At 29.9% G+C, this 12,195-nt stretch overlaps 1 protein-coding gene and 1 long non-coding RNA gene across 2 annotated transcripts in view; one reads left to right on the forward strand and one right to left on the reverse strand.

Annotated features, from left to right (window-relative positions):
• Nucleotides 1–12,195, reverse strand: part of LOC114328603 (ATP-binding cassette sub-family G member 4) — a 244,690-nt gene that overhangs the window by 218,859 nt on the left and 13,636 nt on the right. The window lies entirely within an intron of this gene.
• On the forward strand, nucleotides 1,423–7,999 carry LOC114328605 (uncharacterized). Its single transcript, XR_003652198.1, has 2 exons — nucleotides 1,423–1,682; nucleotides 7,685–7,999. It is a non-coding gene; the product is annotated as an uncharacterized LOC114328605 (long non-coding RNA).

Below are 12,195 nucleotides of genomic sequence, written 5' to 3' on the forward strand. Positions count from 1 at the left end.
GTGGCCTCACACATGGACTAATATGGAAAGAAAAACTAATAATATCTGATTGTCTTTGGTTACTGTATACTTTTCTGTAAGTTTTCCGGATACAATAAATAAAATATAAATTCATTGTGTATTGTTTTGATCTTATTATCAGTATATTTTGAAAACAGCAGTATTGTAAATTTTTACTGAGAATATTTTAAAAATTAATAATTCCGGAAGTGCTATGTCAAATTTCTCATCTTTAATACCATCCTTGGGTTATAAGCTTTCATTCGCCACCTCATTTGTCATTATATCTGTATTAATAACGAAGAAGTTGTATTCGCGGACGGACAGACAGACGGACACACAGTCATGAAACCGGAAGTATATATTAATTTGTTCTCGTATTGCGAAGGCGCGTCGAATAATATATCGCTTGTACTATTCCGGTCACCTTAAAACAGTACTTCTGGTCGCATTTCTAAAACCGGAAGTCCTCGGTCAAATTTCTCATTTTTAATACTATCCTTGGATTATAACCTTTCATACGACACCTCATTTGTTATTCTACCTAGTATAACGACGGAAGAGTTACATTCGCGGTCGGGCGGGCATACGGACAGACACCCTAGGTCAAATTCTCACTTTTAGTTCCATCCTTGAATTATAGGCTTTCATTTGACACTTCATTTGTCATTCTACCTGGTATAATGACGGAGAAGTTATATTGGTGGTCGGACGGACAGACAGCCTAGGTCAAATTTATCACCTTTAGTACTATCCTTGGATTATAAGCTTTCATTTGCCACCTCATTTGGCATTCTACCTTGTATCCTTTTATAATGACGGAGGAGTTGTGATCACAGACAGACAGACAGACAGACAGACAGACAGACGGACAGACGGACGTGGATAATTCAAAGTTTTCACATTTTTTCAAAATTGGGTGAAAATAATAACATCATTTTTCTGTATTAATTTTTGTTGCTAAAAATTGTTAAAACAACTATTGTAAAAGTTTATTTATTTTTAAAGTCATAAATATTTTCAAGTATAAAGTTAAAGAAAAAAAGGTTATTGAATTTAATTAAATGAAAACGCGAGAATATTCTATTTTTTTTTATAAAAAATAGCGTATTATTTGTCGAAAATTAGTATGTAAAAAGAATTATTGTTTTTACAAACAAAAAAAAAATAATTTTTCACAAGCTCACGTAATTAGTTGTTTTTCCTTAAAATGAATTTCACAGCTTGTTAATTCATTCGTACGTAAAGCAAGTTTATCAATAAATTAAAATAAAAAAAAATTTCCAAGAAAAATATTTTTGTCTAATTTTCTGAACAAAGATAGAAGAAGAAAAATATGCGCAATAGTTGCCCAATCTAAGTTGCTATAATATATGTAAGCGAGACATCAAACCTTGATAAAGATATTGAACTAAAATTATATGTAAGTATCGACGTAGAAGATACATAGAAGCGTAAAGAAGTTTAAAAGATGTAAATGTATGTAGAAGAAGAACAGTCATTGGAAGAGTGTAATTATAAAAGTGCAGTGAATAAGGTACCTTAGGGATAATATGTCAAAGGGGATAAAGTTTGCTGAAAGGAAATTCTAATTTTCAAAAGGTAACAAACTACGACAAATCAAGAGCAAGTGAAAAAGGAGGATTGAGACATATTGACCTGATGATTATAAATTATTTAAGGTAATTATGTATTTTTTTTAATGTTTCTTTCTTAAAGTTAATACTTCAAAAAAGATAGTTTACTTGCCGGCAAATCCCAAAATCAAATAGTTGATGTGCCGTGTGTCAATAAATATACCGATATTGTCATTTATTTTAATTTATTTCCAAAGATAAGAATGCTTTTTATAGAATTGCAAGATCAAGTTTTCATTAGAAACAACAGATAATATTCTTATTAATATTTATACCTATTGTATGTCGATGAAACAATTGTGAAATTTTTTTATTTGTTATCTTTTGTGTTATCTAAATTAGAGGATAAATGTTCAATTATTTTTAAATTTTGAGAGATCTCTGTGTTTATGCAAAAACAGTATTAAGTATTTTCAAGTAGAAATCTTCTAGGAACAACGAGAAAAAATGTATTATAAAATTTTGATTCAATATACTTCGCTATGATAAAATGTGTAGTTGAACCTACAACTTACACTTAAGACGGTAGGCGCAAATATTTTACTGCTATCCCTACTGTTTCTTTCTTTACACGGCAACTTACGAAAATTCTCAATGGCACGAAGGTGCAAACATTAGTTGACAATGGCATTGTCATCATTAACATAGAGATTGCTTTTGAATGTTCTTGGATCACCGTTACTTGTATAATCGCTTAAATTATTAATACAGTTAATTAATATGATTATATGTTCACTAACTATGAATTCAGTGATTACAATAATTTATATACTATATAATAAAAACTAATAATCGAGAAAAAAGAAAAAGTGATAAAGGTATTTTATTAATTTATTGTTACTATGGAACGTTTTGATAAATTTTGAACATCTTTAACAACAAAATACTTGTATATACTAATACAGTGATGAGCGCGCTAATAACCGGCAAAATAACGTAAAAGGTGGAAAACATGTGAGATAAAAAGAAATGAAACTAGTGGAAATTGGAGATTTAGCGACAAAAACTTATAAACTTACAGTCTACTTATTGTTTCCCACCTTTAGACGTATCAGAGAAGTATGTCAACTAAAACTGTCACTGTGACACTGGCAGTTGCCAAACTCGTCCGATGCGCCTAAAGGTGGGAAACAATAAGTAATATGTAAATTTATATGATTTTATCGCTAAATCTCCCACCTCCACTAGTCTCATTTCTTTTTATCTCACAACTTAACCCTTAAACGCCCAACCTTTTATAGGTTCCATGTAAGCGCAAGGGTGGGTAAAAAATGTCCACCTCGAAAATAGCTAATATATTTATTGAGAATTGTTACAAATATGTTATAAAATGAAATAAACAGAAGAAATGGAAAGAATCTTATGCATAGTAAACACAGCATCCTCTAAAGCATTAATATAAACGATGCACAAACCTTAGAACAAAATTACGATGTACATTAAAATTAACATACTAGTAAAAGCCAGTAATTCAGATTTGTCGATTTTTTCGACATTCTACCTTTACGTCCTTATTAGTGTGGCGAATAATTATGTCGATTATGTAATTAAAATCGATAATTATGTGCACTATGTTTCTGCCAACGAGAAATTATGTAGAAACCTTTACACAAGGGTGGACTTTTTGTGCTCACCCATATTTTGAATTCAAGATATTACTTTTATTTTTAAAAATATTGGTAGAACCAAATTAACATTCGATAAAGGGTCGTCTTCTTAACAATAAATACTTTTTGAAAAATTTTGGAACACGTAATAAATATATGTTGTAAGGGAAGAGGCATTAGGTGGACATTTTTTATCCACCCTTGGGCGTTTAAGGGTTAATGCGTTTTCTATCTTTTGCGTTATTTTGCCGGTTATTAGCGCGCACATCACTGTATATCCTGGTGTATTCTCTACTTGGACCTTCCATAAATAATAAACAATAAATAACTTTTTACTAATTTCACGTCTTAAATCAATTATTTATCAAATACATTATCAATAGTATTTAATAAACAACTCAAAATATTCCTGAAGCCATGTCAAATATTTCATAGCCTTGTTTGTCACCACATGCTGTTCGACTGAGTGCGTTGTATGAAAAAGATAGCGAATTTTCTCTTTTTTTTCCTCTATAACTTTTTAAAATAAACATTAAAGAAGTTTTCAGGAACTTTTTGGCCCTCGGTAATAATGTAATCTTTTATTCTGGGTTAAATTATTCAAAAATATTTATTAGTTCTCTCAGGATTCGAAAAAAATTAATACATTTAAAATGCATTGGTTCGAGATTTGCGCCTACCACCTTAATTTATACTTATTTATTCTTAGAAATTGGCTCCAGGAACATTTTATTTCTCTGCTCAATTCTCTTGAAAATAAAAATTTAAAAATGTTCTTTTTTTATTATTAAATGAACATTGACTTTACTCTATGATTTATCTTGGATGATATTATTCTTTATTCAGGTATATTTTATCGGATTATTGCTAAGGCGTTTTCCTATTCTTTTTCTAATCTTTCCTATTTGTTCACGTGATCTTTATTTTCACTAGAAAATTTCAGCTAGCAAAATAAGTAGAGGCAAACGTCAAACAAGATGAACTGATGACATCAAGCGAATAGCTGGCCACGGAATCAATTCCGCAAATTCTTCCTTTAAACTGTTTAGGTTTCTGCTCAATTAATGATAAACCGTCAGCATTTGCCACAAGTTGCGACGTCGATTTATTGTACTGTAACGTTACAAACGTCACATCTTTAATATTTTATTTTTAAATAATTATTTTACTTTATTTTCTTTAATATTTCATTAGTAATTATTTTCTTCTATTTGTTTTACCAGTTTTCTTCGTTAAAAACTCGTTGGCTCCGTCTTTTATTACCTATTTACTATATCTCTTTTAATTTAAATCATCAACTTAACATACTGAACGTACCCTGTATATCCTTACACTCTAGATATCAGTCTTTCAATACGGAACATGCCTGCCACTTCCAACGTCCCACTGTCATAGCAGTGACACTTCGTCTCTCAATTCTGAATATGGTGGTAAAAAATTAATTCCGGTATAAAAGCCAAAGAAGCTTCAAAATTAAAACATTTCTATTTCAACAATCATCTCTCTTGGGGTTAAAATATTACATATCATATATTAATAACATTTCTACATCTAACAGCTTTTTATATCTATAGTCTGGGCTGATTATCGGAGAATAGGCCATTTTTGGGAAAAGTTATTTACCAGCAATTTTATTGCTGGAATCGAATTATAAGATCCTATATATTAATAATATAGGTATGCAAAGTCCTCAGATAGTGTGCTACTTTTTTTATAAACAAAATGGTGCTCGAAAATCGTGTTTTTTTTCAATTATTGCTCTAGAACTCCAAAGATTTTAACTTTACAACAAAAACACTCAAATAAAAATTCACCGTGATTAAATTATGCATAGAAAAGTGTTTTTCCCGATCTGCTCCGACGAAAATTTTCCTCGGAAAATGCGGGTTTTCCCAACAAAATCTTTAATTTTCAAATAAAGTTTTAGATAAGTAATTATTTACCAATAATTACATAATTTGGTGACTTAAAAGCCTTCTTGGTTTAGATTATAGTTCCAGAAGCTGGTGAAAATTAAACGAATATTTTAGCAACAATTCAATTGTTAATTAATAATTTACGGTCGCAATAATAACCAAAATAATTATTATACACTGATCAAACTTTGCAATCTTATAAAGATGAGATGCCTATTTAACATTTTGTTGACAAAATATAAATTTTTTATTTTTTTGCATAATCTTTAAATGTTTAAAAAAATAGTTATAAACAAATTAACGTTTCTCAGAAAGTTTTTATTATATTATAATTTTAAAAAATAGCTAAAATGCGCATTTCAAATATCTTGAAAATGAATGCTTTAAAACTTTTTTGCAACCATTTGCAAAAAAGTTATGAAACAGCAAAGTAAACATACGATTACTACGGTGTTAATAATTTTTTTTAATTCTTTCAAAGCGTAGAAGTGAGTTTAAAGTACAAGCTAATTATTTATGAAACAATATCGATTATCAGCTTAATGGTTATATTTTAATTAAATATTATAAATATATTTTTTTGTAATTTACACGCGCGAAAGTAGAATAATACAGTACCGTAGCTACCCGCCCACATACACAACTCGCGCGAGTTTAAGCGTGTCAGTCGCTTCGAGTGAACATTTTATCTCCGGCTCTTTATCAAGCCTACTTTCGCGCTAAAAATTACAAAAAAAAGTATTTTTAATCTTTGATTAAAATATAACCATTGCACTAATTTTTGACATTTTTGTGAGTAATTAGATTGTACCATAGACTCACTTTTAAGCTTTGAAACAATTAAAACAAATATTATAAACAATGGAGATATCGTATATTTATTTTCCTGTTTCCTAACTTTTTTGCAAATGGTTGGAAAATTTTTTTAAAGCATTCATTTTCAAGACCTATGAAATACGCATTTTAAGTATTTTTTAAAATTAGAATATAATAAACAATTTCTAAGAAATGTTAATTTGTTTATAACAATTTTTTTTAAACATTTAAAGATTATTCAAAAAAATGAAAAATTTATATTTTGTCGACAAAATATTAAATAGGTATCACACCTTTATAATCTTTCTAAGTTTGATCAATGTCTCATGATTATTTTGGTTGTTATTGCGACTGTAAATTGTTAATTAACAATTAAATTGCTGCTAAAATATTCGTTTCATTTTAACCGGCTTCTGAATTTATAATCTATACCAAGAAAGCTTTTATTTCACCAAGCTATATAATTATTGATAAATAATTACTGGCCCAAAAAATTTATTTGAAAATTCGAGATTTTGTTGGGAAAACCCACATTTTTCGAGGAAAATTTTCGTCGGAGCAAATCGGGAAAAACATGCCTCTATGTAGAATTAAATTGGGGTGAATTTTTATTTGAGTATTTTTGGTGTAAAGTTAAAATCTTCGGAGTTATAGAGCAATAATTGAAAGGCATACGATTTGTCGGCGCCATTTTGTTTATAAAAAAAGTAGCACACTATCTGTGGACTTTGCATACCTATATTAATAATATATAGGATCTTATAATTCGATTAAAGCAATAAAATTGCTGGTAAATAACCTTTCTTTGTACTTTATTAATTAGACCAACGTATTATAACTATTTTTTTTTCAAAATTTAAAGATTATGCAAAAAAAAAGAAAAATTTATATTTTGTCGATAAAATATTAAACAAGCATCTCATCTTTATAATCTTTATAAGTTTGATCAATGTATTATGATTATTTTGGTTATTATTGCGATCGTAAATTGTTAATTAACAATTGAATTGTTGCTAAAATATTCGTTTAATTTTCACCGGCTTCTGGAATTACAATCTATACCAAGAAATCTTTGATGTCACTAAGATATTTAATTATTGATTAATAATTACTTACCTAAAACTTTATTTGAAAATTATAGTTTTTGTTAGGAAAATCCGCATTTTCCGAGGAAAATTTTCGTCGCAGCAAATCGTGAAAGACATATGTCTATGCAGAATTTAATTGCGGTGAATTTTTATTTGGGTGTTTTTGTTGTAAAGTTAAAATCTTCGGAGTTATAGAGCAATAATTGAAAAAAATACGATTTGTCGGCGCCATTTTGTTTATAAAAAAAGTAGCACACTATCTGTGGACTTTGCATACCTATATTATTAATATATAGGATCTTATAATTCGATTCCAGCAATAAAATTGCTGGTAAATAACTTTTCCATGAATTTTGCTAATTAGCCCAGAGTACTAATCATTTTTACGTATCTAACTTAACCATCTTCTAAAAGCATGTGTTCTGATATTTAAGTTTTACATAATATATCTTTTTAACTTACATATTTATATGCAGGGTTAATCACATTATTGGACTAGTACCGTCAGTATTAATTTTATTTTATTCCTTTGCAAATTACTACTTTTTACGATTATTTGGCAAAGGCTCGTTTTTGGTTTTTCTTCTTGATGTTTGACTTATACACGTTTTATCTTATAGTTTTTGGGAATAAAACCACTTTTCTCCCTCCGGGAGCTTCAAGCATCCTCAAATCACCGGCGATACAACAACAAGGACCATGTCATCTGGACTGCAACCACATCACCAAGACTGCAACGACCAACATCCGTAGGCCTGGTGGAATACAGCATTCAGAACCACAGCACCAGTTGCAGAAACAGCAGTACCATTCAACATCAAGAAGTTACCATCGAACCAACACCACAAGCCATGCACAAGTATAATCCAGAATTGTTAGTTTTTGACATGAATTTGTTAATCATATTTATTGAATAATAAACATGATTAGTTAAAGTAGTTGTTTTGTTTACTTACATTCTAAATTTTCAGAGCTCATATATCTAAGATTAGGACAAGACGAACACACACTGAGAGACTGAGCTAAGCTAGGGTGGATATAAAGGGTAGCGAGAAAGTATGGAAACACGGTAATTTCTCGGAAACCGCTGGAACCATTTTTATAGATTTTGGTGGGTAAGAGTTTTCTAATACGGCCAATATTATAGTGATAATTACATTGTTGTCAAATATTCCGTTTTTCTAGAAATCTAATGAACTTTCTTATTTCAAATAGAACACCCTCTATATTTTTTGCGTTTTGACGTCCTTAAGCAATACTGATTATTTTCCATGTTATATTTCCTATAGCTAAATGCCATAATTTCGGAGTTATTGCTACATTTATTAAAAAAAAAAAATTTAAACAAATTAAAAAAATAAAATTTTTCGCCCCGGATAGACATTATTCTAGGTTCTTTGGATCATTGGGAACAAAAAAGATCTTTTTTAATTTTTCTTTAAAGTCGATTGTTTCGGAGTTATAAACAATGTAAAACTGAAAAAAAAAATCGAAAATTACGATTTTCAAGACTCAAAAACACACGTAAAAATATTTTTTTTTATTACGAAGTACTTTAATTCAAGCTCAAACCTTCTTTTATCAGCTCCCTATAAGAATTTTTGGCACGTTTTATTCTAAGACATTGTTTTTTATTTTTTAATTTTTAATGAAGCGCATATGAGAGGACGGGCGATCGGGCTGCATTATAACAACTAGAAAAGAGTATTTTAAAATGCAATAAGCCCAAATTATTTATTGGTAACTGATAAAAGGTTTGAACTTGAATTTAGGTCCTTCGTTGTTTCAAAAATAATATTTTTTACTTGTGTTTTTGAAACTAGAAAATCGTAATTTTTCGATTTTTTTCAGTTTTAAATTGTTTATAACTAGGAAACGATTAACTTTAGGCAAAAATTACGAAAGACCTTTTTTGTTTTCAATGAATCAAAGAATCTAAAATAATGTCTATCCGGGCTGAAAAATTTGATTTTTATAATTTGTTTAAATTTTTTTTATGAATGTAGTAATAGCTCCGAATTTATGGCATTTAGGTACAGAGAATATAACAAAAAAAAAATAATCAGTATTTCTTAAGCACGTCAAAACACAAAAAATATACAGGGTATTCCATTTAAAATAAGAAAGTTCGTTAGCTTTCCAGAAAAACGGAAGATTTGACAACAATGTAATTACCACCATAATATCGGCCGTATTAGAAAACCCTTACCCACCAAAATCTATAAAAATCGTTTTAGCGGTTTCCGAGAAATTACCGTGTTTCCATACTTTCTCGCTACCCTGTAAGCTATCTTAGTTGGTTGAAATAATATTTTCGAATAGTATTTTCAATTAGCTGGGGTAGTCCATCGCCATTGTCGTTTTCGTTTCAGTACCTTTTATTTCTGTAGAGCTTAGGGCTTGTTTATATGTGGGCGGTTTGCCAACGTCCACTGCGCGGTTTACCTGTTTTACTTGATCTCACCCTAATGCCGCCTTTGAAGTTTCACACTAATACCAAGAAAAACAGGGGGAAACAGGTAAACCGCGCAGTCGACGTTGGCAAACCGCCCGCATATGGACAAGCCCTTAGTGTTCCTTCTGTAGCGACTCTAAATAATAATGACTTTGATAGAGAGTCGGGTTGTCGTACTTCAGTTACTATTTCTAAATTTTTGGTGATTCCGTCGTCTGTTATTATTGCTGCCGTCGATACTTCCATTGTCATTATCGTAAGCCCTATAAGTTTCAAACTTATTTAATCTTTTTTTAAAGTGAATTTTAATTTCTTATTATTTTTCTCGGGATTTACAGATTATTTCAATTACGTTTTTTAAATTTCTTTCTTAGCTAATTTTAATTCATGAATTAGTTGATAAATATATATTTTATATATTAGTTAATAATTCATAATTAGCTAATTCATGAACTCATAATAGTTATAATAGCACTTAATGTCTTATCATTTATAAGCGACTATTAAAGAACATAAAATGTAATCAAAATTATTAGTTTTTTGATTATTTTGACGCTGGTAGATATTTATTAAATATTCGTAATTATACATATTAGACTCCCTGTTCTTGCTAAAATATATAATAATTATACATATTTAGTTAAATTAGATGTTTAAGTCAAATAATGTATTAAATAATATTTCTACTTAACAATTATCTTAATATGCATTTCCTTTTGTTTAATCCATGTAGAAAAAAATGATAAATAGCAGATTTTTATATGTTGACGAACTGGATCCACAATTAATTACATTTGTATTCTAAGCAAATTGGCCAAATTTAAATAATCGACAATACTGTTTATTATTCTGACGCAGAAATGTTAATTTAATATTCTAAGACACCGCCTATAAACATTTCTTTGTTTTACGACGAAATACAGGAACGAGTTACTTGTTTTCCTAAACCTTGAAATCAGCAATAATAAATAATTTGTAGGTATGTATTTCATTTTCTCTTGTATATAATATATTATATTTATGTATTAATACAAACAGTGATATAACGTGTATAATTAATTTTTACATTTCTACCCCAAACATTTTTTATTCAATTTTACATCATGTAAACACTTTGTTTTAGACGTCATCATCATCATCATCATCATCATCATCATCATCACCATCATTATCATCATCATCACGTAGCACTACAACCCTGGGTGGCTCCTTTCTGACTGTACAACTTTTTTCCAATTTATTCGGTCATCCATCAACCTAGGGTCAGATGGAATGTTGATTTTCTGGAGATCTGCTTGAATGTTACCTATCCATCGCATTCTTGGACGTCCGAGTGGTCTTTTGCCTGTAGGAATATACTCCTATACCAGTCTTACATCACTACCTTCGTCATTCCTTAACGTCTTGCATCCACTGCTGGATATAGGTCTCCTCCATACTCTTCCATTGTTCTCTATCTTTTGCCTTCCGTATCCGATTTCCCACTATTTTTCTCAAGTCATCCATCCATCTTTTTGGTGGTCTACCTCGATGTCTTTTATCTTTTCTATTTCTTCATTCTATGAGTCTTTTGATCCACCTTTTATCAGTTAAATTTGTACCTATCTCCATTTGGCTTGTGCAGTTTTTTTATGACATGTTCTGTCACAGATTCACATTATTATATGTTCAAATCAGAAGGGTGCCGGGCCAAATTTTTGGGCAGAAATTGCTAAAACAATTTTTTTAAAGAAATTCAAAATATTACAATAAAAATGTAAGCATACCATTTTTATTCAGTGGCAATGAGAAGCCAAAACCGCCTTAATTTTTACTTAGGTTAGAGAGCGCAACCAGCACTCTTTTCGACGATTTCACCTCTTGTTAGAGGCTCTTCAGAGAATGCATAGGCTGCTATCTCTACTCCAGGTAAAAATGTTCGACATTTATTTGTCCCCCCATTGCAACTGACGTGAAGGTAGTAGGTGCATAGAATGCATAGGCTGCTATCTCTACTCCAGGTAAAAATTTTCGATATTTATTTGTCCCCCCATTGCAACTGACGTGAAGGTAGTAGGTGCGTAGCGGCATCTGCTAAATGAAAGTCTAAGTTATTCAACGTAATAAAAATATTTTTAAAATATTTTTAACAGATATTTAATTGAAAAACTTTTTGGTCCATTTTCCTGGTGACACCTCCATGGCTTCTAAAAATTGTAAGCCAGATGGATTCTGCATTGAAGATAAGAGGGAATTCTAAAAAGTTGCAAAAATTTTTATTAGGTTAAAAAACTAAGATTTAAACGCAGATTTTTAAAAAATTACCTTTTTTGCTCCGAAAAATATTTTTTATGATTTTTTAGTCTATTGTAAACAAAAACGGTCTTTTGTAATTTTTCTCAAAAGTTGATCTTTTTCGGGGGTTGAAAATTCGTGTAAATTATCATTTTTGAGAGTGCCAATGATCTAAATAGACGTTTAAACATTCAATTTTAAGATTCTACGGACTAATCAGGGCTTACTTATTTGAATTTAGACTGTTCTTTCCTTAATTTAGTAAAGCATAATTTTATGGGAATATGAGCAAAATTCTGTTCCAGTGCTTTTTAAAAGCTTTTTTTTTCGAATCCTGAGAAAACTAATAAATATTTTTGACAGATTTAAACGCAGAATAAAAGATTACATTATTACCGAGGG

Source organism: Diabrotica virgifera, chromosome 1 (genome assembly GCF_917563875.1).
Source record: "Diabrotica virgifera virgifera chromosome 1, PGI_DIABVI_V3a".
In the NCBI taxonomy this organism is placed as follows: domain Eukaryota; kingdom Metazoa; phylum Arthropoda; class Insecta; order Coleoptera; family Chrysomelidae; genus Diabrotica; species Diabrotica virgifera.